Source organism: Lichenostomus cassidix, chromosome 11 (genome assembly GCF_008360975.1).
Source record: "Lichenostomus cassidix isolate B80296 chromosome 11, HeHo_3.0, whole genome shotgun sequence".
Taxonomy (NCBI): Eukaryota; Metazoa; Chordata; class Aves; order Passeriformes; family Meliphagidae; genus Lichenostomus; species Lichenostomus cassidix.
The window spans coordinates 1,752,756-1,780,236 of NC_139492.1; the positions used below are offsets into that span (position 1 = coordinate 1,752,756).

The 27,481-nt window shown below is 50.7% G+C and overlaps 1 protein-coding gene across 2 annotated transcripts in view; it reads right to left on the reverse strand.

Annotated features, from left to right (window-relative positions):
• Positions 1-27,481, reverse strand: part of ZNF469 (zinc finger protein 469) — a 164,391-nt gene that overhangs the window by 134,351 nt on the left and 2,559 nt on the right. Inside the window, exons 2-3 of one of the 2 annotated variants that reach the window (XM_085071381.1) lie at positions 23,233-23,334; positions 4,001-4,054 (exon numbers count right to left, since the gene is read on the reverse strand). The gene's annotated coding sequence lies outside the window, so the exon portion shown is untranslated. Of the gene's footprint in view, positions 1-4,000; positions 4,055-11,357; positions 11,524-23,232; positions 23,335-27,481 lie in introns of those variants that run through there. The other variant, XM_085071382.1, reaches the window with a different exon arrangement.

A 27,481-nucleotide genomic window follows, 5' to 3' on the forward strand; every position in this document is an offset into this window, starting at 1 on the left:
CACTTTTTGGGTTTTCAGGACATCCCCAGGAAGCTCTCAGCCCCTTTTTGGGTTTTCAGGACATCCCCAGGAGCTGCTTTTCCCCTCCCAGCACCAGCACCTCCTGCTGGGACTCTGCAGCCAACCAGGACCTTCTCGTGGCTCCAAGTCCCAATCTCCTGTAAATCTCCAAGAACAACACTCCTTTCCTCTGGAATACAAGAGGATTTTCAAGAGCATTTCTTCACAAAGCTGTGAGTCCTGCAGGGACCATGAACTCATCCACGCTGACCTCCTGCACCACAACAACAATCCCATTTTCCCCACTCCACAAAGCCCCCAAAAACACAAAATCCCCTAAAATTAAAGCTCCTTGGGGTCCTGGCTGAGCAGCCCTCCTGTGCAGGGCTGGTTTGAGGAGCACCAGGAGACAGCAAATCCTCTGTGGCATTTCCATCACGAGCCCTGGGCTGTTTCCAAGGCACAATGTGCTGGGCTGTAGCTTCCAGCTCGGATTCTCACTCTATCTTTCCCTTTTGTTTCCAAAGTTTTCTCTCTCAAAATGATCCCAGTGCATAAATACCAAGTCACTCCATTTATTTTATTTTTTTTCTTCAGAAATGCAGTAGATTAAGAGCTTTTCTATCTCTTACTCTCTTTTTGTTTAGCCATTTAAAAATATCAAATCCCTCCATCTATTTTTTTTTCCCCTTCAGAAATGCACTAGATTAAGAACTTTTCAATCTCTCGCTCTCTTTTTTTTTTAGCCATTTTTAAATACCAACTTCTACTTTTTGACATCCTTTGGAAAGGAAAAATAAGACCAACACCCCATGGTTTGGTGGGGAACACGAAGCTCTCCTTCACAGCCATCCCAACACCTCCCTGACCTTTCCCTGCCCCTTTCCCATGAGTTATTCCCATGGAAATGCCACCAGGAATGCCCAACCTGCAGAGCTCTGGCTGCATCCAAAGGCTGGAAATGGCTGGAAATGGCTGGAAATGGTTTTATTCCCATTATTCCCTTATTCCCTTTACTCCCATTAAACCCTTAAGGGTTTTATTCCCTTATTCCCAAGGGCTGAGCTTCCCAAATCTCCCAGAGCACAACCCCTGAGCCACCACCCTGCCCTTCCCAGCCAAGCCCAGCCGCAGCAGCAGGAATTTTATCAGGATGAAGGGAGGATGGAAGGAGAGCAGGCCAAGCTCACGGAGCCCAACACCAAAATCCCGATCCCACCAGGGCTCCCCGATGAGGAATATTTCACTGTCAGATGTCTCAGCCAGTTTTGAATCCCTTTGGTGTGGCTTCAGCCCGTAAAACACTGATTGCTCTCCTCAGATACGCGGCCAGCCCTCCGGAAAAACATCCGGCTTTATTCCAGCCACCTTTGTCACGCAAATCCTTCAAGGATGAGGCAACTTTTGCTTGACCTCCATTTCAAAAGTGTCCACCGAAGCCCACATTTGTCTCCAGAACCACAACTGGAACAGTTTATTGGGGCTTTCTGCGGGAAAACAGAGCAACCAGGGGATGCTTTGCTCAGCTGTGAGGTGCACAGCTGCTTTTCCCGATATTTTTCGAGGAGAGAAGCGGAAAAACATAAAATTATCCATCGGTGCAGGGCAGTGGGAGCAGAGAATTTGGGACCAACCATCAGTCGGGAGCAGCTCTCCAGGAGCACAGGCATTAAAAGTGAAAATTGCTTCAAGAGCCCTCCGAAGGGGAAGGTAAGTAAAGTCCTCACGTTTCCCTAACAGAGAGCACTCGGCTCCTTTAGCCGGCAAATCCGCCTCTTAGGCCAAGTCATAACAATCCATAAAGCGACTCAGAGCCTTCCAGCAATTCCTGCAGCTCTGAGGAATGGCCTGAGCAGAGAAATGTGAGTTACTACGGCGAGAAAGGAGTTACTACGGCGAGAAAGGAGTTACCACAAGTCAGGGCTACCAGTGCCACCCCATTACTCAAGCCAGCCCTGCTGCTTTCATCCCCAGCCAGCCCCAACCATCGACAGCTCCCACAAATCCCGACTCTTCCCAACTCTCTTGCCCACCCAACGGCTCCAAACACGCGGTGAGCCTCTGGGCTGAGTAATGGGAAGGGAATCTGCTCCGTGGCGGCGCTGGGGGCTCTCGGGTGGATTTGGATCGGCGCGGGTGTGCAACGTGACGCGATTTCCCACAAATGTTCCTGCCAGCGGGATTCTGCGCTCATCCCCGGCGGCTGGGGAGTAAACAAAGGAGCAGAAAGCACCAGAGAGGCGTAACAGCGGGTTTGGGGTGGGAAAATATCCACAGAGGACGAGCCCGAGCGCGTGATGGGAGCGGGGCTGATGCACGGGATCGCTTTCCCCGTGTTGGGAAAGAGGGAGAATTGGCCTCGCTTCCCCCTCCGCTTTTACAGCCTCGTTTGGAAGAGGAAATAGAGGTAACAATTCATAACCCAATAAAACCCCATCTGAAAGCCATCCCAGAAATTGGTTGAGAGCTCCCCGGTTCGCCTGGGGCGCTCGGCACACGCCAGAACTGCAAGGTGATGGAAGGGGTGGGGGGATGAGGCTGACAGGAGCACGAAAGGATTTCAGACAGGGATGGCTCGGGTCACAGATGGGGCTGCTCCTCCTGACAGCCTCCAGCTGGGATCACAAACAGCTGGGAAGGGATTGGGTTACACAGGCACGGGGAGAGCAGAGAGACACCCAGGTGCTCATCCAGCCCTCAACACGCGCACCGGAAAAATAGCCTGGAAAAATATCCAGTGACTCCTTGGACCTCCATTCACTCTGCACAATATCCCCATTTCCAAGGGTCCTCACCACGTAATCCAGGAGCAACTGGGATAAAGATCCCAGGTTTTCCAAGGTCTTCATGAACCTCCATTCACTCTGCACAACAACATTCACTCTGCAAGAATGAACTCCCACAAGTTTTGGGAACAACTGGGAATAGAGATCCTGCATTTTTCAAGGCCTCATGGTTCAACCATGTGCTTCAGGAGCAACTGGGAATAAAGATCCTGGATTTTCCAAGGCCTCCATGAGGCATTCGATTCACCCTGCACAACAATATCCCTCTTTCTAAAGGCCTTCACCACAAGCTTTGGGAACAATCAGGAATAAAGATTTCAGGTTTTCCGAGGTCTCCATGAACCTCCATTCACTCTGCACAATATCCCCATTTCCAAGGGTCCTCACCACATAATCCAGGAGCAACTGGGATAAAGATCCCTGGTTTTCCAAGGTCTTCATGAACCTCCATTCACTCTGCACAACAATATTCACTCTGCAAGGGCTCTCACCACAAGTTTTGGGAACAACTGGGATAAAAATCCTGGATTTTCCAAGGTCTCCATGAACCTCCACTCACCCTGCACAACATCCCTGTTTCCAAGGACTCTCATCACATAATCCAGGAGCAACCAGGATAAAGATCGCGTGTTTTCCAAAGCCTCCATGACACATTTGTTCACTGTGCACAATATCCCTGTTTCCCAGGGCCCTCACCACAAGCTTTGGGAATAACTGGGTTTTTCAAGGCTTCATGACACAACCACGTGCTCCAGGAGCAACTGGGATAAAAATCCTGGATTTTCCAAGGTCTCCATGAACCTCCATTCACCCTTTACAATATCCCTGTTTCCAAGGGCTCTCACCACATAATCCAGGAACCACCAGGATAAAAATCCTGGAATTTCCAAGACCTCCATGACACATTTGATTCACTGTGCACAACAATATCCCTGTTTCCAAGGACCATCACCACAAATTCCAGGAGTAACTGGGATAAAGATCCCAGGTTTTCCAAGCTCTCCACAAACCACTCAATTCCCTCTGCACAACATCCCTCTTTCCAAAGGCTCCATCACCTCCTCCTGCAGTTAAAATTTGGGATGCCAGAGGAAGGCGACGACCAAAAGTAAAATTCAAATCCAAGCACAGCACAAGTATCCCAGCATTAAAACCTTTGGAAGTGGCATGAAATGGGAAAACAGCACGGAAATGGAATGAAGGAAATGCAGTACCTGGTGCAGGTGTCCAGCAGGTGAATTCCCACAGTGCTGAATCAATAATCCTGCCTGGGAAAAGAGAGGAGGAAAATGAACACTCTTTTAAAATTTAAAATAAAGACCTTCTCTAATTGAATAAAATTAAGATAATTAACTCATTTAGTGTCAACACTTTAGCAGATTTATTCATTAAGTAGTAGCGACTTTGGGTTTGTATTTTTCTTTACACCAGGAGCTTCTTTCTGATAATAATAAATAATAATAAATAGTGCTAATAATTATTAAAAATTAATGATAATCATTTATTACTAATAGTTATTAAAAGATGTGCATTAATAATAAATGATGTCTAATTACAATTAATACTATTTCTGTCTAATTATATTTATTAGTTATATTTTATAGTCATATTGTTTATATCATTATAATATATATTATAATTAATTACAATTAATACTAATTCTAAAAAAAAATTCATTCTAACAAATAAAACGCTCAGAAGAAAAGTCTGGAACAATCTTGAAGGAATCCCATTACATGGAAGTTACACAGACAAGCTCCTTCAGCAGCTGATTCCTTCAGGCACCAAATCAGGGAATTTTTTGGGAGCACAAACACTAGCAATGGCCACACATCCCATTTACTCCACAGAACTCTGGAAAACCCTTCAGGAAACACCATTTTATTTTCATTTTCTCAGTTAAAAAACCGAAACAAACAGTTAAACACCTAAACCTTCAGGACGTGGTTGGCATCAATGATCTCAAAGGTCTTTTCCAATTGAAATGATTCTGTAATTCCATAATTCCCATTCCCAGTGTTCTCCACAGGCACTGATGGCTTAACAACCAAGCAGGTTCACTAGAGCAGCAAGAACAAGATCCAAAATCCAAATGTCTCTAAAATCCAAATTAATCCTCATCCCTTAGAGCCCACAGAGTCTTTTCCTGCCTCTAAACTGAGGAGACACATCCCTGGAAGTGTCCCAGGCCAGGCTGGACATCCTGGAGCGCCGTGGGACAGTGCAAGGTGTCCCAGGGCAGGGGTGGGACTGGAGGAGCTCTGAGGTCCCTTCCCACCCAACCCACCCCATGATCTCACCCAGAACCACAGCGATTGGGAAACCAACCAAAATCCTCCTCCGTTTCTTAATTTATTACAAATCCATGATTTTTTGGAAACGACTCCTGATTTCTAAGTGCTGGGGGTTGGCAGAGCTGCAAATCCTTTGGACTCTGAGCATCCATGGGGGAATCCCCAGCTGGCCTTTGCTCCACACCCACTCAGGGAAGGGCAGTTCCTACCAGGATCCCAAACACATCCAGCAGGGAACGTGCCTGACGTGCCTCCCTGTCCGTGATGACCACCAGAGAATTCCCTGTCAGAGCATCCATGGCAAAGCTCTTGCACAACAAACAACACGAAATATCCCATTAAATCACAGCCAGGGATTGGAATCCTACAAGGAACGCTCAGGATATAAATATTTATGGGGGTTGATGAGCTGCAGCCCTGCACTAATGAAAGCAAGGCTGGAGAGATGGGCCTGGAGTGTCCTTTGCCCAGAATGAGGAAAAGTGGAGTGGAAATCTTCCTGCTCCATGAACCAATTCCAGCACATGTGGTGTACTGAAAGCAGGGAATCTGTTCCTGGAGCTGCAGAGGGAATGCTCAGCCAGCCCTGGCCTAGGTGTGCAGATGGCACCAGAACACCTGGGCTGGCTCATCCCAGCACAGCTGGCATTCCAACCCAATTCCCTGGGGTTTGGATGTTGCCCAAGGCACAGACAGGGAGGAAAACCCTCCTGGGAAGGGGAGATGGCAGCCAGAGATGGCAGGAGCTGAGCAAAGGGAGAGAGGGGATTCTCCTCTTCTGCTCAGGTGAGACCCCACAGGAGCTCCAGCTCTTTTGGGAATTCCAATACCAGTGTGAGGAGCTGCTGGAGTGAGTCCAGAGGAGGCCAAGGAGAAGCTCCAAGGGCTGGAGCCAGGCTGGGAGAGCTGGGAATGTTCACCTGGAGAGGAGAAGGATCCAGGGAGAGCTCAGAGCTCCTGCCAGCGCCTAAAGAGGCTCCAGGAGAGCTGGAGAGGGAGTGGGGACAAGGGCTGGAGGGACAGGACACAGGGAATGGCTTCCCAGTGCCAGAGGGCAGGGATGGATGGGATATTGGGAAGGAATTCCTGGCTGGGAGGCTGGTGAGGCTGTGGCACAGGGTGCCCAGAGCTGCACAACTCCCAGGGGAGACTCCTGCAGACATCCTGCTCTTCCCACCCTGCCAAACGTTATTCCAGGAATTCCATAGGAACGCCTCTCCCATAGGATTACATCCCCCAGCAAAACCAACCCAGATAAGAAATGTCTGCCTTGAACACATGGGGACTTCAAAGAGGAAAAGCTGCTCATCCCAGCAAATGTTTGCTCCAGAGTCTTCCAGTTGTCTGATAAATTTATGGATTCTCCCAGCCATTCCCAGGTGGGTGATAAACTCCTCCAAAAGGCTCAGGGAGTGAGATTAGATAGAACAACCCAACCATGTGGGCAGCAGCTCTGGCCACGATGGTTTTCCAAGGAAATCAAAGCTCCCTGCACATTCCACAGCCTCTGGGTTCACTCTGGGAACAGATAAAAGCCACATTGTGGCTCCACCTCAGCCACTCCAGGGGAATTGGTGTGATCCCCCTGATGCCAGGATGAGCTTCCTGAGGGATTTGGGATGAAGGCAGTTTTTATGGAGGAGCTGGTAGCCACCACCTCCTGCAGCTCCATCCTCTCCCAAAGCCTCCACGAGCCAACAGTGACACTTGGGAAGTGCTTGGAGCCCTTTGGAAAAACCAGGCTGTGCCCTTCTGCAAAGGGAAAACAGAAAAATGGGATTATCCTTGGGGACAGCGCTTCCCACCCGGCACTGCCAGCACCTGAGGGGATCTCTCCCTGCTGGGGACAATGACAATCCAGCCCCTGCAGGGGGACAATAACAATCCACCCCCTCAAGGTCCCTCAGGTGGCTGCAGATCCAGGAGTACCAGCTGTATTCCCACCAAGGAATAAAAACAGGGAATGAGGCACAGGAAGTTTCCCGTGGCACTGGATTCAACAGGACCATCTTTGCTGGCTGGAAGGGAAGCTTTTCATGGCAGGTTTTTTTGGGATTTGGGCTTAGGGCTCAGGACTTGGTTCCTCTTGGCTGCATGGAAGGAACTTGATGTTTTCTGCCCCAACAGTGCAAAGGGAATGGGATTAATTCCGACAGCATTTGGTGGAACAGAATCCCAGGTCCAGCATGATCCCTTGGCTGCCTCTGGAGAGATGAGGGGAGGCAGAGGGGTGGGAGGGGGAGCCTTTCCTATCCAAAAACCTCATGTTTTGACTCCATTCCATGCAAAAAAGGGAAAAAACCCAACACCTTCCAAAATGCTCGGCCTCCAAGGCCTTGTTTTCATTCCTGTGTAGAACTCGACCCCTCTGGCTTTGGACAAAGCACAGTTTTTGTTCTCTGGGCATTTAGAAATTCCCCTCCACCACCATTCCCAAGGCACAGGTGGAATTCCCAGCAGGAAGTATTCCAGAGCCAGGAAGAGTTTTACTCCCTGTTTTCCTCAAGGACACAAAAAAGATTATAAAGACAATTCCTGAATTAACTTTTAGCCTCTAGAAAGGTAAAAATTCCAGGATAACCTGTCCTTCATCCCTGCAACTTCACCTTGCAGAACTGGGCTGCAGCTCCATCCCATCTTCCCACCCTCCTCCCTCTGCCAGGGCCAGAGGATTTGGGGTTGGATTTGGGAAGATGCAGGTTTGGGCCCTGGGGAGGTCCTGCCTGTGCCCTAGAGCTGGAAAATGGGGATGAGGAGGGAAGAGCAGGATATTATTCCCTGTTTTTAGCAGTTTTATGGCAGCTGGGAGTGTAAATCTGTAAATTCTGCTCTTTCAACGTGGTTTTGGAATTGCAGGGAATGCACCACTGCCCTGGGCAGCTGTGCCAGCCTGGCCAACCCTTCTGGGACAGAATTCACCCCAAAACCCACCCTAAACCTCCCCTGGCACCACTTGGGGCAATTCCTCTTGTCCTGTCCCTCATTCTCTGGGAGAAGAACCAACTGAGGGGAAGTTTCATCTCCTGTGAGCAAGAAAACAAATCCTGGAGGGGAAACTTCCCCTCAGTTAGTTCTTCTCCCAGAGAACGAGGAACAGGACAAGAGGAATTTGCCATCTTGTAGTTAGCAAACTCTTCCCATCTGCACCATCCCATGCCCATTTTATGGGTTTATTACACATATCTCTGAGGCAGGATCTCCTCCAGAGCCTGCAGTCTCTCTAGATGAGCCATTTATCTCCAAACCCAAATAATGAACATTTTTAGGCTGGGCAATTGCATGGGAAAGATGCACTTTGAGTGAACAGCTTGAATTAACGAGCCAGTAAAACTTCAAATGACCTTTTTTTGTAGTTCTTGGCATTAAAGGAAGCAGCAAACTCCCTTTTGTTTTTTGCTGGAATGGCAGAAATGGGTGAATAGAGCACAGTTATGGTATCAAGTGATGCAGTTCAGGTTTGCTGTCTAACAAACAGAAATAAAAACCCCTTTTTTTTCCTCTCAGAGAGCCTTTTCCTGCCTGATAACCAGGATAATTGGATTTTAACTGGGCTGCCCACAAAGAATCAGCATTCCAAGCATCCCCTGCCTGCTTTCCCAGCTGAAAAGGCTTTGCAGGGAGAAGCAGGGGGAAAGGAGGAACCACAAAAACCCCATTTCAACAGGATCCTTGTGTTTCTCGGGGCAAAGCCATTAAAAGATGCACTGATACCTGCAGGGTTGGGTTCCCCATTTGGGGGAAATGGGATGTTCATTGACCAGGGCTGTGCTGCAACCTCATCCCAAATCAGCTCCCTTTATTTCCACCTTTCCTCCACCTGAGCCCGGGATGCTGAGCCAGCTGTGCTGCAGATGTGCTGCTCCTGCAGCCCACACTGCCCTGAGCACATCCTGAGCTTTTGGGGATTCTTCCTGAACTTCCCATGGAAAATGTGGGCTCAGCAGCTATTTGGGAAAGCTGGAGGAGTTGGAACCACACAGGATCTGCCAGGTCCATCCTTCCAGCTGCTCACTCTCCACTTCCATTAATCTCCCTGAGATCCCAAAGCACTCCAGGTGTCAATAAATTCACTTTTCAGGTCCCAGTGATGCCATTGGAGCCTCCCAGCCAAGGAGGAGGTGAAATCCTGGACTCCACCTCGCTCCAGAACAGCCCATCCAGCGATGTCACCACAGGCAGGGACACCAGCCCTTCCTTAGGGACACCAGCCCTCCCTCAGGGACACCAGCCCTCCCTCAGGGACAGGCTTGGGACCCAAACCTCTGCCACCAGCAGCAAATTCCTCCACCAGACATGGGATTTGTACTTTTTCCCTCCTCAAAGAATTGTTTTCCTTCCAGTTGGGAAGGAAATGGGTGCCCTGGAGGGGAGGAAGGGAAGGGAAGGGAAGGGAAGGGAAGGGAAGGGAAGGGAAGGGAAGGGAAGGGAAGGGAAGGGAAGGGAAGGTAAACCAACGCAATCATTGCCACTTCCAAAAGCAGATGCCAACCTTGGACAGCCATCAAGGCACAGTTCCTGCTGCCCCTTTCCATGGCTCTCCAAAAACCAGCAGCTCCCCATCCCAGTTTCCTGCAGGGCTAATTCCCAAACCAGAGCCCACTTCCCACCTCCTCCTCCCAGCAGCAGCAGCCTCTGAAGGAACAGGAATGGAGCTCCTGAGAAAACAGCTTTTTTTCAAGGAAAACACCCCCAAAGGTGTTTTCCTGCAGAGGTTCAAGAGTGCAGCCAAATATTCCAGAACCCCTAAATCAGATTTTTAAAGCTCTTCAAACACCTGATGGGGTTTTTTAAAGCTCACAACCGAATCAGCACAGGGGCTCTCAAGTAAAAAAATGAAATTAAATAAAACAGCCCAGCTCAGCTGCTCTTTGATGCTGGAATTATTCAGACCCCATGGACACTTAAAGGAACTTTAAAGCTCTCCAGGTATCCAATATTCTGCTTCCAGTCAGGCAGGATGGATTTATTTGGGAGAAGTCTGTACCTCAAGCTCTATTTCCAGATGGAATCAGATCATCATCCAGGAAACACCCAGGGAAGGGAAGCAGATCTGCCCAGGACAAACTCCAGACACAAATTCCAAGCACGGATTTGGTGTCCCACACGCCTTTCCCTTCTGTTCATGACAATTCCCTCTGGAGGTGAAAACCCAAATCCAGGACAGGCTGGAAAGCATCCCTGGCAAGGCACGTGGCCGTTTGTCCTTAATGAGCCCAAAGTGGAGACACCTGCCCAGGCCAGGGTTAATTATCTAATTAGCTGGGTGGGATTGGGCTGATGAGCGGCTGTGGCTCCAGCTGGGAGCACAGGACACTCAGCTGCGGAAGGAAAGCAAAAGCAACTTCCAAAGAAAAGGGAGGAAAATGTCCCAGAGCCCGTTAAATCCACGAGAATCTTCCAGGCAGCTTCCCGAGGTTTTGGCTCAACCCCAGCCGCTGCTTTTCCTCCACAATTCCCAAGGAATTCCCCACGGGGGGAACACAAAGCCCTTTTGTTCCCCTTTTCCAGATGGGAGGAACAGGGGAAGCTGGAGCAGAGCAGGTCACGGTGGCAGAGCCTGGGGTGAGGCTGCTCCTGCTGCCCCAAAAATTCCAGTTTGGAGGGGAATTGGAGCCTCCAGCTCCAGCTTGGAGCCTCCAACCAAACCCATCCACGCCAGAGAGCAGGAAGGGCTTGGATTTGGTTTTTTAATGCAACAACTATTTAAAAATGAAGAGGACTTTTGTGGCAGAAAGTTGTCTCTCCAAGGTGGTGCAGAGAGATATCAGACACCCCAAAATTCAGATTTCAGGGGACATCACTCAGGCTGAGCTCGAGGGACGCAAGGAAAGGAATAAAAGAGGAAAACAACACAATGCAGCACAATAAAAGCCAAATATTCATTACAGCCACTTAAATTGATAAAAAAGGAGATTAGGAGAAACAACAGCCATACCTTGGGATGCCAGCAGAGCACAGGAGGGATGAAGTTTGGGAGAAATGGAGAGGAGAAGTGGGAGCTAAGCAGGGAATATCCCCGTGCAGCAGGAATGGTTTCCATCTCCTGAGCCCTCCCAGCCCCAGGGATTGGCACCAACCCCTGCTCTGAGCAGAGGCAAGGAGCAGGACGAGCTCTGCATCCCAGAGAGCTCCAATCCCTCCTCACAGCAGCAGGAGCAGAGCTGAACCCTCACTCAGCCCAGCTCAGCCTCCCTCCCACACAGCCCAGGAAATCCCAATCCATTCAGCCGCAGCAGAGGCGGTTTGGGGACACGGAGGGGACAGAAACCTCACTGACCTGCCAAGCTCTGGAGCTGCTCAGGAAGGAAAGGACTGCGCTGGGAAATGCCTGCAGTTCCAAAGGAGGTGACAAAATTCCCATAGCACCTCGTCCCCAAAATCCAGGGGGTCACCGAGAGCTGTGCAGCTCCCTGAGAAGGGGAAATCATCTTCTCACCCCCTTATTTCCCTCACAACTGAAAAATGAGTCAACTCCAGCTCCAGGTGGTAGCATTACCAAAAATTGCCCCCAGCTGGGCAGCAGAGCTCCTGAGGCGTTCAATCCCTCTGCCAGGTGGGAGATGGGATGGGTGGGGATCTTCCACCCCACTGAGCTCCTCCAGCTGCTCCTGATGAGCTGAGCCCTGATGGTTCCACCTGGGCATTGCTGAGCTCCTGCAGGGAGCCAGGGAAGGGCATTGCTGAGCCTGGCAGCTCTCAGCCCTGTGGATCTTATCTTATCCCATCCCTGTGGATCTTATCTTATCCCATCCCTGTGGATCTTATCCCATCCCCATGGATCCCATCCCCATGGATCCTTCTCTTCAAAGTCCTTCCAGGTCTTGTTCTCCAGCAGTCCTGGATGAATTCCTCCCTTTTCCTTCCTCAGGGAATCTGAGCAGCCCCAGGGATGCTCTGGTCCTGCCCAGGCAGGGGATCAGCAGTCCAGAGGGAATCCCTCCCAGAGCCAGGAGCAACTGAAATGGTTCAGTTTGCCAGGGGTTTCTGTGGGTTTTCTCCAAAAAGATGGGGAAAAGGATCATCCCATTCCACCTCCTGCTATGGGACACCTTCCACTGTCCCAGGTTGCTCCAAGCCCTGTCCAGCCTGGCCTTGGACACTGCCAGGGATCCAGGGGCAGCCACAGCTTCTCTGGGAATTCCATCCCAGTTTAAACAGCCTGGAAGTGCCCTGGCTGCTCTGCCTCATCTCCCCTCTCTTTTCTAGGTGGAAATCACCCTGTGGAACTACAGAGCTCTGGCTTGGCTCCACCTCTCCCTCCAGCCACCCAGGGGAGCAGTGCCCTGGCAGAACAGGGATCCATCAGCAGGGGCAGCCAGGAGATTCAATTCCCTGCGGGAGATTTGGGAAGGAGGAGGAGGAGGGAGATATCAGCACCTGATGTGGATTTCTCCCACCTCTGGAGCCTGCAGAGGTGAGAAAACAACAACCAGCACAGGGAGGAGCTCTGTGATGGGAGAGCAAAGTGGAGCAGGGGAGATTTCCAATTCCATCTGCCCTTGGATAAAGACAGATAATGAAATACCTCTGGAATGAGGAAAAATATTTCCAGGGTGATGGAAAAGCTGTTAGCAGGGGGCAGCAGCTCCGGGGGTTTATCTCCCTTGCCAGGACAAAGGTTCATTAATCACTGGCACTGCTTTATGCACCAATCTTATCTTCCCAGAGCTCCCTGTGCTTCCCTTGCAGGACAATCTGGAGCAGCCCTGCAATGCTGATTCCTGCTGTTAAATCCTTGCTCTCCTCTGGAATTGCTGTGGTATTTAGGGGAATGGGAATGCAGGCGTGGCTTTGCCCCAAAATGCAGCCACCAGGGGAGCGTTTGGGATAAGAACTGGAAAATCCTTTTAATCGTGAGGAAAAATTATGGAATCATAGAATGGTTTGGAAAAAGGACCTTAATGCCCATCCAGTGGCATTATCCAGATCCTTCCACCATCCCAGGCTGCTCCAACCCCATCCAGCCTGACCTTGTCACTGCCAGGAATGAGGAATCCACAGCTTCCCTGGGCAATCTCCTAAAATAAAAGGCTTGAGGAAAGGTGGGATATAAGGATATAAATAGGAATTAGGCCAGAACTACCCAAAATCCCTTCTCTCTCGGGAAAGTGCTGCCAGAGCTTTGCAGAACACAGCTGGTGGAGACCCTGCTCCTTCCTTAGCTCTGGAAAAATGGGAATATTCATCTGCCTCTTTCTGGCTCAGCAGATGAGATTCCCCAGCCATCAGTTGTTGTTTTTTAGAGTTTTTCCTGAATCTCTTGGCAAGAGGTTCCCTTGTCTGACATCTCCAACAGGGGCTGTGCTCGTGCCTGGGTTGGGAACGAGCAGAGGAAGCTGATTTTGAGGAATCTCAGCCGGGGAAAGCCCAAATCCCAGTTTCCCATCCACCAGCAAGGCACTCAAGCCTGGCTGACACCACGGAGGAGCTGCTGAGCTCTGGGCTCAGCTTCACCTCTGTAAAACCAGCCTGGCAGCACTTCCAGCAGCTTCCCACTGGGAATTGCTGCTTCCCAAGGGGCTTAGCTGAGTCCCCAGCTGGGAGCAGCAGCAATCATGGACATCCCTGGGGAAGGGCTGCAGGCTGAGGGTCACAGCCAGAGGGATCCAGGGATGGAATCTCACCAGGAGCAGGCAGGGAATGGGATGGGATGGGATGGGATGGGATGGGATGGGATGGGATGGGATGGGATGGGCAAAATGCTGGGAAAGAGCCAGAGGGTTCAAAATAAACCCTCTTTGCCTGATACACTCTTCCTGTAGAAACAATAATTTCCCAGCAAAGGGGTGTTGGGAATGGGTGGAGCATGGGATGGGTGGCAGGGCTGGGAGGTGACCAGGAGGTGACCACCACAGTGATGACCACCACAGCGATGACCACCACACTGATGACCACCAGAGCTCCTGAGTGATGCCATGAGGAGTCTGAGGCTATTTTTGGGGTCGCTGGGTGGGATTGGGAAGGATGGATGGGCACTGCTCCCACGGGAAGGCAGTGGCACCATGTCCACACCAGCACTGGGGACACCCAGAGCTGCCCATGGGGGACAAGACCCTCTGGAACAACACAAAGGAGGACCTTGCTGGGAGGAGAAAAGCCCCATTTCTGCAGGAATGGCCTTCCAGGAGGTGGAGCCTGACGAGCTCTGGAGCCACAGCCGCTCCCCCTTCGGCTGAACTTACGCAATGATTTATTTGCATCCTGCCCGAAAACAAATGGATGTTTTCCATATTTATATCATAAGATAAAGTGATCCTGCAGCTGATCAAAGGCAGGGCAGATCTGGAGGCGATTACAGCAAGTGTTTGCTTAACTGAGGTCACGATGCTCTCGGAGCGGGCGAGGCTGTGGCTCTGCTGCGCACATGTGAGCTCCAGCAAGGTCGGGAGAGGCCCAGGCTGCCTTTCCAAGAGCATGGACACTCCAGGCAGAGCTGAACCTGGCTCCTCACACTGGCCTTGGGACAAAGAGTTGGTCAAGGGGAGCAGCGTTGTGCTGTTGGGGAAATGGAATGGAGTTTGTGGAGCCTGGAGGGTTTGGTGGCTGATGGAAGCTCGGTTTGGTTTCATTTGGAATTCTGGAGAGGCTGAGGGAGCTGGAAAGAGTTCAGCCTGGAGAAAAGGGGATCAAGGGGACCTTGTGGCTCTGCACAGGAGGGGACAGCCGGGGGGTCAGGCTGTGCTCCAGGGAACAGGGACAGCAGGAGAGGGAACAGCCTCAGGCTGGCCAGGGGAGCTCAGGGTGGACAGCAGCAGGAATTTCTCCATGGAAAGGATGCTCAGGGATTGGAAGAGACTGCCCAGGGAGGTTTGGAGTTCTCATCCCTGCAGGTGTCTGAGGAATTCCTGGCTGTGGCACTGAATGCTCTGGATGGATTGGTCACAGGTTGGACTCAACGATCCTGGAGCTCTTTTCCAGCCTGGAATGGCCTTGGAGGGATTCTCCCGTCGGAATCCGAGGTTACCCTGAACCACACTGCTGGAAATGGGCAAAGGATAAAGTGGATGTGGAGTTTCCTCTTGGGAAGCTCTGCAGTGCCTGGGCAGAGGCTGCCAGATCCAGGGATGACTGTCCAGCCTGGCACTGTACTGGGATATACTGGGAATGCTGATCCATCCCCCGTGGCAATCCCAGGAGGGATGTCTGTGGTGCAATCCCTGCCACTTCACTAATGTCATCACAGAGAGTTTGATTTCTGTCTGCTCCCTCTGAAACAGCAAATCCCTGCCCTTACATGAGAGCCTTGGGAAGAGCCAAATTCTCCCTGAAAACCAGAGTCAGGAATTTGCCTTCTCCCGATTTTCCAGCCCTGCAAAGCCACGTTGGGATTTTCCCCTCTCTCTCCACGCAGCACAAACGCCCAGGAGAGCCAGGCAGGCGGGATTAGCAATCCCTGGGATCTCATTCCCGGCCCCATCTGGGGCCCTGCCGCCTCCATCCCGACCCGATGGGATGAGAACATCCCTCCTCCCGTTTAATGGATGCTGAAGTGAAAACCACATCCTTATCTCCCCGCCCGCTGTCATCTCATCTCCCGCAGCTCACTGCCGTTCTCCCGCTCCTGTTGGCACCTCCGGGGCAGCGGGAGGACAGCGAATGCCACATTCCCAGCGCATCCCTAATCAATCCCGCGTGTCCCGGCAGGAGCTTCCCGCAGCCCAGACCTTCAGCGGGATGTCAGCGGGGTGCGATAAGAGCTTCTGCCGCTCGTTATCAGCGAGTGCGGGGCGGGATGAGAGCTGCTGCTGCGCGGGATGGACACAGCACGGCTGCCTGGGGAATGGTGAGGACAGACTCCCCGCAGGTGGGGAACCCCCGGGAGCTGCGAAACCACAGGAATTTTTGGCAGGATTTCCCTCCAGTGCCAGCGGAGGTGACTTCGCTCCGAGCTCCTGGGGGATGCTCCAGTGCAGAGCTCTGCTGAGCCTCTCCTCTCCTCTCCTCTCCTCTCCTCTCCTCTCCTCTCCTCTCCTCTCCTCTCCTCTCCTCTCCTCTCCTCTCCTCTCCTCTCCTCTCCTCTCCTCTCCTCTCCTCTCCTCTCCTCTCCTCTCCTCGAATTTTTTTTCCATGTGTTTATTCCCTTGCACACCACTGGAAGAGAAGCCAAATCTGCAGCCAAATCTCATCTCACTCGTGTTCAGTGCATTCCCAGCTTCTCACAAACCCCAACTTTCCCAGCAGTTCCAGCCCTCGAAATTCCACCTCATGAAAACGGCCCTGAAAAACAGCAAAAGCCTGGAAATTTAACCAAAAAAAGCTAGAGGCTTCTCTTTTAGAGGGAAATCATCTCAGCAGCATGAGCAGGTTGGAGCAATCTGGGCACAGGGCAGAGGCTCCACCATGGAAAAGGAATTATTTGGTCTATAAAGGGATTTTGATATAAAATACATGGAAGAACCGAGACTTCCTGTAGCCAAATTTCTGCATAAAACATAAAACCGGCCGAGACTTCAAACAGAACCTCTCAAAAAACTTTCCAGCAGATCCATTAAAAACTGTGTTTTTAGGGAAGCCAAGGGAACCAGGGCTGCCACCCAGCATTTTGCTGATTTTATTTGGGAAATTTCGTGTTCCTCACCACCCACACTCAGTAAAAAGGGCTCACCACGGGTCTGAAGCAGATTTCTTTGCTGAAATGGCAGAGGGGGTGAATCCAGGCTGGATTCTGCCAGGACTGGGGAGCAGAGGAGCCACAACCTCCACCCCACTTCATTCCCAGGACATTCCCAATGTGGGGAGCAGCAGCTCCATGGGGAAACACCTGAATGCCAACAGCTGGACAATGCAGCACAAACCAGGATTCAGGCAGAGCTGGAATGTCCCCATTGGTGGGACAAGGGTGGCAGCTGCTCCAGGGACAGCAGGGAATCAAAGCCAGTTCCAGGGATGGAGATCCTGGATCCATTTTCCCAAGGAAGCCTCCATCCTGCTGGAGATGGATTCTGAGCAGGGAGGGAGGAGACACCTGCAACATTCCCTGAGCTTCAATTAACACCTTCTTTTGCTTCCAAAACATCCCCCTGGTTTGTCCCGAGGCAGAGCTGCTTCCTGCAGCTCCAGAGTCCATCTGGGCTGTGCCAGAGATGTGCAGCCAGGCAGAGAACACAGTGTCCTGCCATGGCCGGGGTGTCTCCATGACCTCCCCCTCTCCAGCCTTCCAGGTTTTTTTTGTTTGCACTCTCTGCTCGTTTTTATGGTTCCCCCGAGCTGACAGGCTCAGCACAGGCTCTGCTCCCATCGTTCCCACATCCCATGGCCAGACAGAGCCTGCAGAGCAGAGCCAGCCCCGTGGAAAACAGCTCCTGGGAGCTGGTGGAACCAAATCCCGAGGAAACCAGGCTGCCCTGGTGTGCCAAAGCCCTCAGGAGAAGTTCCCAAGGTGGTTTTTTCCCGATGAGCAGAGCCAGTGGAGCTGCCTAAAGCTGGGATTATCCAAGGGCAGGTGCACACATGGATCAGCCTCATTCCAGCCAGGAGAGGCACCTGGAGCTTTGGCACCTGGAATTCTGCAGAACTGAAGTGTTTCTGCCTCTGGCTGAGCTCAGCCTCCTTCCCAATCCAGTCATCCTGGGATGACTTTCTTGGGATTAAATGGATGTGTGCAGAGCTGATCCAAGGGCTCTGCTCACTCCAGGGGGATTTTCCTCAGCTGCTCCTCACCACTGGCTGGGCTCTGGGTGTCACCAGCTCCCAGGATAACTGGGTGTCACCAGCTCCCAGGAGATTTGGGTGTCACCAGCTCCCAGGAGATTTGGGTGTCACCAGCTCCCAGGACATTTGCCTGGTGGCTTTTGGCAGCACTTTTCCCAGGATCTGCAGAGCACCAGGCACCAAACACTTATAAAGGTTGGGAATTGTGCACAGCTCAAGCTCCATGGAAAATCCCAGCTGTCCCAGGAAGGAATGTTCTCCTCCCTCCTGGGAGCACCAGCAGTTCTCACTGAGATCAAGGCAAGTGACAATCCAAAGAGTCCAACCTTTGCAGGGAAATTCCAGCAATCAGGACATGATTTCCTTCTCCCTCATCCTTCCAAGTCAACCATCACCAACCCCATTTTCCCCTTGAAGCTGAGCTAGTGGGATTGTCCATTGGAATTATCTCCCAGTGGAGGGGCAGATGCAGTCCCAGCCTGAGGAATTGCCCTTTGGAATTTTTCCAAAGTGGATAACTCCAAGCCCCAGGAGTTGCCCATGACAGAGCCAAGCCTTGATTGCAGCTCTCCTGTTCCCTGATCCCACAAGCTTCTCCCTGTCTTTGGTTCCTCCAGCAGCACTGAGCAGCTCAGCTCCCTTGTGTTCAGTGCATTCCCAGTGTTCCCAGCAAAGGATTCCATTCCAGCCCTTGAATCCCATGAGAATTCCCTCAGACCCAGGGGTTTGACTTCTGCAGGGACTTTGGGGGAAGAAAGGAGCTGCTGCCCTGGAATACAGCTGGACAAGACAAGACAATTCTATACAAGAGGCAGCAGTTGCTGCAGAATCCTCTGCTGCAGAAGCCAAAGTGGCTCCCACTGGGATCCTGATCTCCCAAAAACACAGCATCCATCCCCAAAATTGCAGCATCCATCCCATCCCACCCTGCATTCCCAGCCCCACAGTGCCTGGGGTTTGCTTCACACCCCCAAAACCCCCACAGGAGCCCAGAGCTACTGGGAAAGTGCAAATTCCTGCAGTTTATTGCCATATAAAAGCTCTTGCTGGGACTGAGGATGAGGAATGGAAACACATCCTCAGCAGCCCACGCACAGTCTGGCTCCCACTGGCTGCTCCATCTGGATCCCACCCAGCTGCAGGGAGCTCTGACCCCAGGCAGGTCCTTATCCTTATCCTGGGTGTTGGATCAGCACAGCCTGTCCTCTCCTGACCATTTGCTCCCCGTGGAGCAGCTCTGGATTCCAATCTCTCTCCGTGTGGTTTGCTCTGCTCCCTAGCCCAGCTCCCTGCCTGGGTTTGCTGAGGGATGAATCCCAATTGCTGCCTGGCTGCAGGAAGGTTGTGCCCCTCGGTGGCTCCTCTGAGTCACTTCTTGGCCAGACACAAGCAAAACTCTGCTGAAGGGACCAGCAAAGCCAAAGGCCCAGCTTGGGCTTTGATTTGATGACAAACAAATCATTTATCTGTTGGGACTGGATGGGAGGGGAGGGAGAAGGTTCAGGCTCCATGCACAGCCTTTTCCCATTGGGAATGTCCTTCCCACTCCTGGCTGTCACCTCTGGGCTTGGAGGTGACCTCGGGGTGCTCAGTGTGGTGCTGATTTTGGGCTGAATAACCTCAGATTTGGGGTGTCTGAGATGGAGCAGCCCTGGGGGGTTCTATTGTTTTAAAATCAGACAAAATGCTGCAAGAGGCTCTGCTGGGAGCAAATCCCTGGGAGGTGTTCCCTACTGGAAGGGCTGGGAGGATGCTGGTGGCTCTGAACCTCTCATTTGTCACCTCCAGTGCCACCACCTGGAGGTGGGGATGAGATCCCTCTGCTTAGAGCACAACCAGGGCACCATTTCCACCCCAGTTCTGGGTTTTGGGTGACACAGGTGAAAGCAGCTCAAAAAACAACATCCTACAAATGCTGGAAGCTCAGAAATGCCATCAAGGAATTGGAGGGATTCTCCCTGCACATCCCAGGGAGGGAATATTCACCTGGCTTGATTGGAAGCACCATTTCTGTAGGAATTGGGCACCTGGGAACACCAGGGCTGTGAGTCAGAAACAGGAGAAGAGCAGAAGGAAAGAAGGGAGAGGTGTGGGAGAAGAACAGGAATTGAACAGGCTGAGACCTGGAAGGAGACAGGGAGATAAAGGGGAGAAAAAGGGGAAATAAAGGGGAAATAAAAGGGAAATAAAAGGGAAATAAAAGGGAGATAAAGGGGAAATAAAGGGAAAATAAAGGTAAATAAAAGGGAGATAAATGGAAAATAAAGGGGAAATAAAGGGGAGATGGTGCTCCAGACGGCAGGAGCAGAACAAACACTGGCCAGTGCTGCCATCCAGCTCTGTTTAGGGTTGGTTGGGCTTTATAATGGCAGGAATTAACAGCACCAAAGCAGAACTCTGAGCAGTGCAGCAAAGCAAAGCTTTGCCCCAAAAGTGGGGAAGAGACAAAGCCCTGAAGCCCTAGGGACATTGCCAAGGAAAATTCCCAGGGGATCTCGTTTTGGAGAGCAGGATTTGGTGGGACTGGCAGCTGCTGCAGCCCCTGCAGGATCCAAGGGGATCAAAGCTCCATCCATCCCAAGCTCCTGCACAGCCTGCTCAGCAGCCCTGGGGGTTTATCCAGGAGGTTCCTGGCAAACACTGCGAGGCAGAACGGAGGGTTGAACCAGGGTGGGCTCGGGGTGGCTTGGAGACAGTTTGTCATGGTTTTCCTGGGGTGTTGAAAGAAATCCTTCGTTCTCCATGACCCTGGAGAGCAGCAGGGTCGTGCTGGAGCTCTGGAGCTCATTAAATCCAAGCACTGAGGCTCAGGAGCTTGAGAAACCTCCCTGAGCTTTATTGGGGATGTCAGCACTGCCCTGGGGCTGCTCCCAGCCTTTTCCTGCAGCATTCCTTGAGGCTCCCTGAGAAGCCCAGGGTGGAAATGGGATGATTTTCCAGACTGCCAATCCCTCAGTGCTGTGCCCAGAGCTGGCACAGCCTGGGAATGATCCCAAAAGGTGGGGAATGGCTGCTGGGAGAGCTCTGAGGGGACACAAAGGGAATTGGAATCACCAAGAAATGAGGTTTTACATTTTGCATCCATCTTCCTTTCCCAGGAGAAAGGAGCCTGGAGAAAAGAAGACTCAGAGGAGACCTCATCATCCCTACAACTACCTGAAGGGTGTTTGTGGTCAGGTGGGGTTTGGTCTCTTTTTCCAGGCAGCAACTGACAGAACAAGAGGAAACAGAACAAGCTGCACCAAGAGAAATTTAAGTTGGGTGTTAGGAAAAAGTTTTTTACTGAAAGAGTGATAAAGTTCTGGAATCGTCTGCCTGGGGAGGTGATGAAATCACCATCCCTGGATGTGTTTAAAAACAGATTGTTTGTGGCACTCAGTGCCATGGTTTAGCTGAGGTGGTGTTAGGGTATGGGTTGGACTTGGAGATTTTGGAGTGATCATCCAACCCTGTGATTCTGTGATTCTGTAATTCTGTGATTCTCTGAATTCCTCCCATGAACTCCATCCTTTTCCTCTGAACTCCCCAACTCTACACTCCCCCTGGAAGGCTCTGGTGTCACTGTGTGACAGAAAATGGAGAAGAAAGGAGGAATAAAGAGCTCAGAGCCTCGGGAGGTGCTGCATTTCCCATCTGCTCTCATGATGAGCTCTGTCACGAGACAGGGCAGCAATTGCCTCAGTGCAGCCAAGCTGGAGATTTCCCCAAATCCCTGAGGAAAACAACTCTCTGCTAATCCCAGAGGCTGCAGGCCAGCCCTGAATATCCATCAGACTGGGGCAAAGCCAAGACTCCAGCTCAGGGCTCTGCTCTGGCTCTTGGTGTTGGTCCTGTGCTCATTTTCAGGGACTCTGGGGCTAAACCACCTCTAGAGGCCCCAGGGCCACCACTGCCCAGGGCCACCACCATGTCAGCTCTCCAGAAGCAAGAAGGTGATGAACTCCTCCAGCACATCTCCCTCTCTGGGAGCTCTGGAGATCTCCCAAAGCAGGAATTCCCCAACAGAGCAGACCACACAGATGGAACCAGCTGGAAAAAAGGGCCTGGAGTTCCTACATATATATATATATTTTTCTTTTTTAATATCTTTTTTTATATATATATCTCTGTTTTTTCTGTGCTGCTGTAAGCTGCAGACAGTAATTCAAAGAGGTGCTGCTCATCTCCTAAAGTTTCCTCCTGCCCAACCTTAAATGACATCCAGGGAGGCACAGAAAGCCCTCTGAGCTCCTCCTGGCATCACCCCAAGCCACAGACACTGAGGTGTGAAGCCCCCAGAGGTGCCAGCACACCTCCAGACCAGCCTGACACCCTCAGTGTCCCCAAACTCTCCTCTTCCACCTCAAACTGAGTTCATTTGGAAGGCAGCAGTTGCATAAGCACTTCTGCATGTGGTTAAGCTGTAAAACTTGGCCTGAGGTTTCCCTCACTGTGGCTCAAGTGTTATTTTAGGGGGGAGGGAGGTTGTAGACACTGAAAAACCAGACCTGCCCAAGCTTCAAATGAGTCTCTGGATTTTTAGTTTTTTTTTTTGTCCTGCAGACTGAAATTCCTGGAGTTTAAATCCCTACTCTTTTATGGAATGGCACCTGGGAGAAGGTTTAACCCTCTGAACAAGCACTGCCTCGGAAAAAAGGAAGTTTATTAGTCCTGTTCTTTGGAGGAATATAATGGATGATTAACAGCATCAGGGATTATTAAAAGCTGGGGAAAGCAAATTAAAATCGAATTCTGTCCTCACCATTTCCAGCCATTTGATGCTTTTCCTGCCCTGGAGTGGGAGATGCTGCACAAGAGGGGAGGGAAGATGAGAAAAGCTTCAATTGCCTTCCCTGCCACTGAAAACTGCTCTGGATTTCCCATTCCTGCTCCTTTTCCCTTCCCTGTCTCCACACACTGCAGAGCGAAACACTGGAAGTTCCCAGAGCCAAAACATTTGAATTTCCCCCCAGCTCAGCTCCCAGTTTGCATGAAATCTTCATTTTTCTAGAGTGCAACTTTGGATAAAATAGGAAATAAGGCAAAATCCAGACTCTGGTGATCTGAGTGCAACCCTTGAGCAAAGCAAACTCAGCACTGGGAAGAGACTCAGGGAATTCACTCATTCCTGGTGGAGCTCAAAGTTTTCCTTAAATGTGTGATAAAACTTAATTAAATATGAGTTCAATAGCAGAGTTTAATAGGAGAATAATCAACACCCAGCTCTGGTGTTGCTCTTTCTCACCCTTTGTGATATTGTCAATTTATACAAATTAAAATCATTAGTAAAAAAAAATTACTTCTCTTGCAAGGTGCAAACAAACCCAGGCTGCTCTTCCATCCAGGATGGTGGAGAGAGAATAAATTAGGGAAAATAGATTCCTCTGCCTACCTCACCTTTGGAAACACTTTTCCATATCCTTGTGACCTTCCTTGCAGGGGATATTTATCCTCCAAAATCATTTCACATCCTGTTGCAGTTCCAATGGATTTTTAAAAGGATGCAAATAAAATCCACTAACCTTGCAGCCCTGGGTGCTGAGAGCTCAGATCCTCTGCAGATCTCACTCCTGAGGGAATTTCCTGGAGGGAATCCTTTTTTCCAAGTGGGACACCACGAATTCCTGGTGAGAGGGATCAGAATTGGGCTGTGTGTTAATGGGGTTTGTGGGACAAAGCTCCACCCAAACATCCCAATCAACAAAGGGAGGTAGAAACAAGTGGGAACAGTTGATTTCTGTGAAATCCTCCAGGGTTTTTCGTGGAGATGTGGATTTGATGAGAGCAGACAGGCAGGTGAGCACAAAACCTTGAACAATGCAATGCCACCTGCACACAACTGGCCTTCATCTCCACCCTGGGAAAAACCAGGTTTTCCAGGGAAGATGCCATTTCCTCTGGAATGTCCCATCCTGGGGGTGCTGTGGGACATGAGGTGTGCTGGTTTTGGGGACCTCAGAGTGTCCCTGCTAGAGAGTATCCTCAGCTCCCTGTGGAAAGCTGGGGGATGTGACCCTGAGCAGCCTCGGGGTCACCCCAGGGAGGGACAGGACCCAGTGCAGTGTCCCTGCAGGGATTCAGCTCCAATCCCCAAGGAAAACCCCTCTGGTTGAGGCAGGGAGTTCTGCCCTCACTGCCCCTGAGTTTCCCTGTTTTTCCTGGGATATTTTGCAGATTGAAAACACCACAGGTGGTGATTTGGGGTCTCTTTTCCAATCCATCTCTGATGTCCCTGAAGAAGGAGCCACTAGAAATTCCCATCAGTTCCTGGCTGGGATGATGGGGAGGCCCTGGCACAGATTCCCAGAGAAGCTGTGGCTGCCCCTGAATCCCTGGGAATGTCCCAGGCTTGGTGAACTCCTCTCCAGGACCTTGGGGTGGATGAGCAGCAGTGTCACCACATCCAGTCTGGAGGGGACAGCAGGGACAGAACTGCCACATCCAGAGTCCTTTAGCTCTAGGAGTCAGGAGATCCAAGGTCAGTGTGAAGCTGAACCAAGCTGGTTTCCATCTTCCCAAAAAGCTGGAAGGAAGGATGGAGTCCATGCAGGACTCCTCCATCCTGGCAATCCCAACTTCCTCGTTAGAACCTTTGCTGAAAGCAATGTCATTTAGCCAGCCAGGGACAAATCCCAGCACAAGCAGCATGGAGCATTTATCTCCCTGCTCTCCCATCATTCTCCTGCTCTTTCAGCACCCACAGCCCTGCCTGGGAGCTGCTCTGATGCTTGCTTGGTTTAGGGTGTAATCAGCACCAAGAATTTCTCCACACCAGGATTGTTAGGCTCAGTTGGGAAGTGATTTCCCACCCTCCAGGGGCTCTGCAACCGGATACCTAGTGTGCTAAACCATGGATTTGCTCCACTGCAGTCTATCCTCGAGGAAATCAGCAACCCAAACAGATTCTGCTGGGGTTTCAGAGATGAATTCTTGTAATAACACTGCACTTAGATTGGATTGGGGCTGGAGACAGCTCTGTGCAAAGCCAGGCACAGTGTCCCAGACAAAGAGGGATTTGCCCAAAGTTCAGCTCAGCTGTCACGTAGTTTTGTGTCCTCCCTCCCTGTGCTGCTGGTTACCCTGTATTATCTGTAAATAATTACAGATTATTTCTGTCTCAGCACAAGTTCAGCCACTTTTCCTCATCCAGCAGCTCGTCCTTTCCACGGGTTCCAGAGAAAAATGAAAGGGAGCAGATTAAAAATAGAAGAGCAAAAAACACAACCCAAACAACTTTCTATCTCAACTGCCTTTTGCTTCTGGCACTTGCAGAGCTGTTGCTTGTTTTGTTTGCTTTATTCCTTGCCTTTTGGTCTCCCCTTTCCCACCAGAGAACGGCAAAGGTCAGACACTGCCACGCTCTGGGTGTCCTGAGGAGCTGCTGGGCTCTTGGCAGGCTCAGGATCCTGAGAATTCCTTAGGAGAGATCCCAATCCAGGCTTGGGAAGAGCAGGACGTGGGAATGCTGAGCCATGCACAGGATTTGGCACAGGTTTGGCCAAACGCCAGCATGGAGCACTGAGGGAAGAGCAACATCCACTAGGGCAGAGCTAGAAGGGCTCAGAAAATCTGCTAATGATGAGAGGAGACAGGAAAATCAGGGAAACAGGGATTGGGAAGCCTGCATTTCATCCCTTGTCCTCTGAAGAGTGAATGAGGTGAGAGGTTGGTTCAAGGAGCTGAAATCTCAGCCCAGAGGAGTTCAGGGAGTGAGGAGTTGGGCTTGGATTCACCTCCCTGCCACAAAACCCAGGGAATTTAAACCCCAGCGTGAAAAGAGGGAGCAGCAAGTGCACAAGGAATCCCAAAATTCTGTGCATTGGCTGTTCCTAGCAGGAGGTGACTCAGCCTGTCCTTCCAGGAGCCTCCAGCAAATCCCCACCTGGAAACTGGGAAAAGCTTCCAAAATTTTCCAGACACATGAGGACAAGAGCTCAGACTTGCTGGACAGACATTGCCCCACGATGTGGAACTACCAATTTATTTATTTTTAAACTTTTATTGTTATTATTATTTATTACTACTGAGAAACTGAATTTATTCATGGCAAATATTAAGAACTAAAATAACGAAAGACAGGGAAGAGCTGGGAATGTTTATGTGCTACAGGATTCTTATCCATTGGGGTGTTGAAGGTTTCCCTGTGCTGATGAGGACTCAGCAGGCTGAAGATGTAAAAAAGGGTTTATTTCAACAGAGAGTTGGTTGGATCTGCTCTTCAGGGCACGGGGAAGTTGTTAAAGCAGAATGAAAACCAGAACAAGGTTTCTCATCTGTAACTTGAGCCTTGGGTTTATTCATGTGTCATAACTCTGAGCTAATTATGCTTAATCATAGCATAATTATAATTAAAAAGAGAAATATCAGTGGTGCAGAGCTCTGAGCTGGTGACAGCTGAAACTCAAGGATGGATTACTCTTGGTTTCCTGCAAAGAGTGGTGGGTGCTGCACAAGGAAGGATGATCCAAACTCAGAGGGACAGAGAACATGAAAACAGGGAATTCAGGGCAGGAAGGGACTGAAGGATGAGAAGTGAAGCAGTGGAATTGCATTGAAATTTTGCATTTTCATTGTTTGCACTGAAATGTTGGTCCAGCCAAGGGCAAGGGGCAGCAGGGGGAAGGAGCAGATCCTAAATGAGAGCAGGAATGGGGTGAGGACAGGCCAGGGAGGACAGCAAAATCCTGAGGAGTATTTGATGTGACAGGGAAGGAAAAGGCAAGGAGAGGAAGTTTGTGAATGGATCTGCTCTGGGCAAAAGGAACCTTCCAGCCAGGCCAAGAGCAAAGGATGTTGCATCAATGGAGATGGGATGAGACAACAACTTGGCCACGGCTTTGACCTGGAAAGTTGAGTTCTTAGGGCTGAAAACACTTAGGGCAGCAGCAGGAAAACAGGAAGATGTTGCCTGGCCAGAAAAAGAAGGAAAAGCTCTCCCCACCACCTGAACCACATCAGCTGAGACAACTCCTCTCAGGAGATTTTCCTTCCCCTCCCACTCTGTCCAGCTTCCTCCTTTAACTCTGCTTCCCATCCCAGCTTTCTGTTATCATTTGGATGTTGGGATGATTTGGATCATCCTGCACAGGACCTGACCCAGGGCTGGCAAAGCCAGCAGCCCCACGGGGCCTTTTGATGTCTGCAGCAGCCAGCCAGGCTGCTGGGATTTATGGCTTCCAAGGAGGAGTGGGAAAGGGAGAAATTTATGTTAGGAAAATGTGAGTGTCATCTCGGTTTATCTGCCGGTTTTGTAATGGAAAACAGGCATTTTTACAACCATGTAACCCAGCGTGAAATGGTGCAAGTTGAGCGTGTTAGCTGTGAACTCTGCAAAGCCTGGTCATTAGAATATTAATCATAATTATAATAATGGTGCAATAAATGCCACCCCAGCTGGACCATCCCATCCCATGCACCTGGCAGGGTTGGTTTTCCCCATGGAGCAGCAAGGCAGCAGCATCCCTTCCCTCTTCCATCCTTCCTTGGGTCAAGCAATCAGAAATTCCTGGGATTTCCAAAACACAAACCCCCCTCGCTGTGCATCACTCAGGAAGCACAGAAAGCTCCACCAGGATGCCCCAAAATTCAGGAAATCCCATCCTGAACATGTGGACTACCTGGGATCCTGCAGCTGGAGCAGGTCAGGAGAGCAGCTCGAGCTGCTCAAGCTGCAAGGAGTTAAGCCATGCGAATCCAAATGCTCCCATTTTTATAGGAAATCCACACAAATTTGCATTCCCACTCCATGAGTTTGTTTGCAGCCCTTGGCAG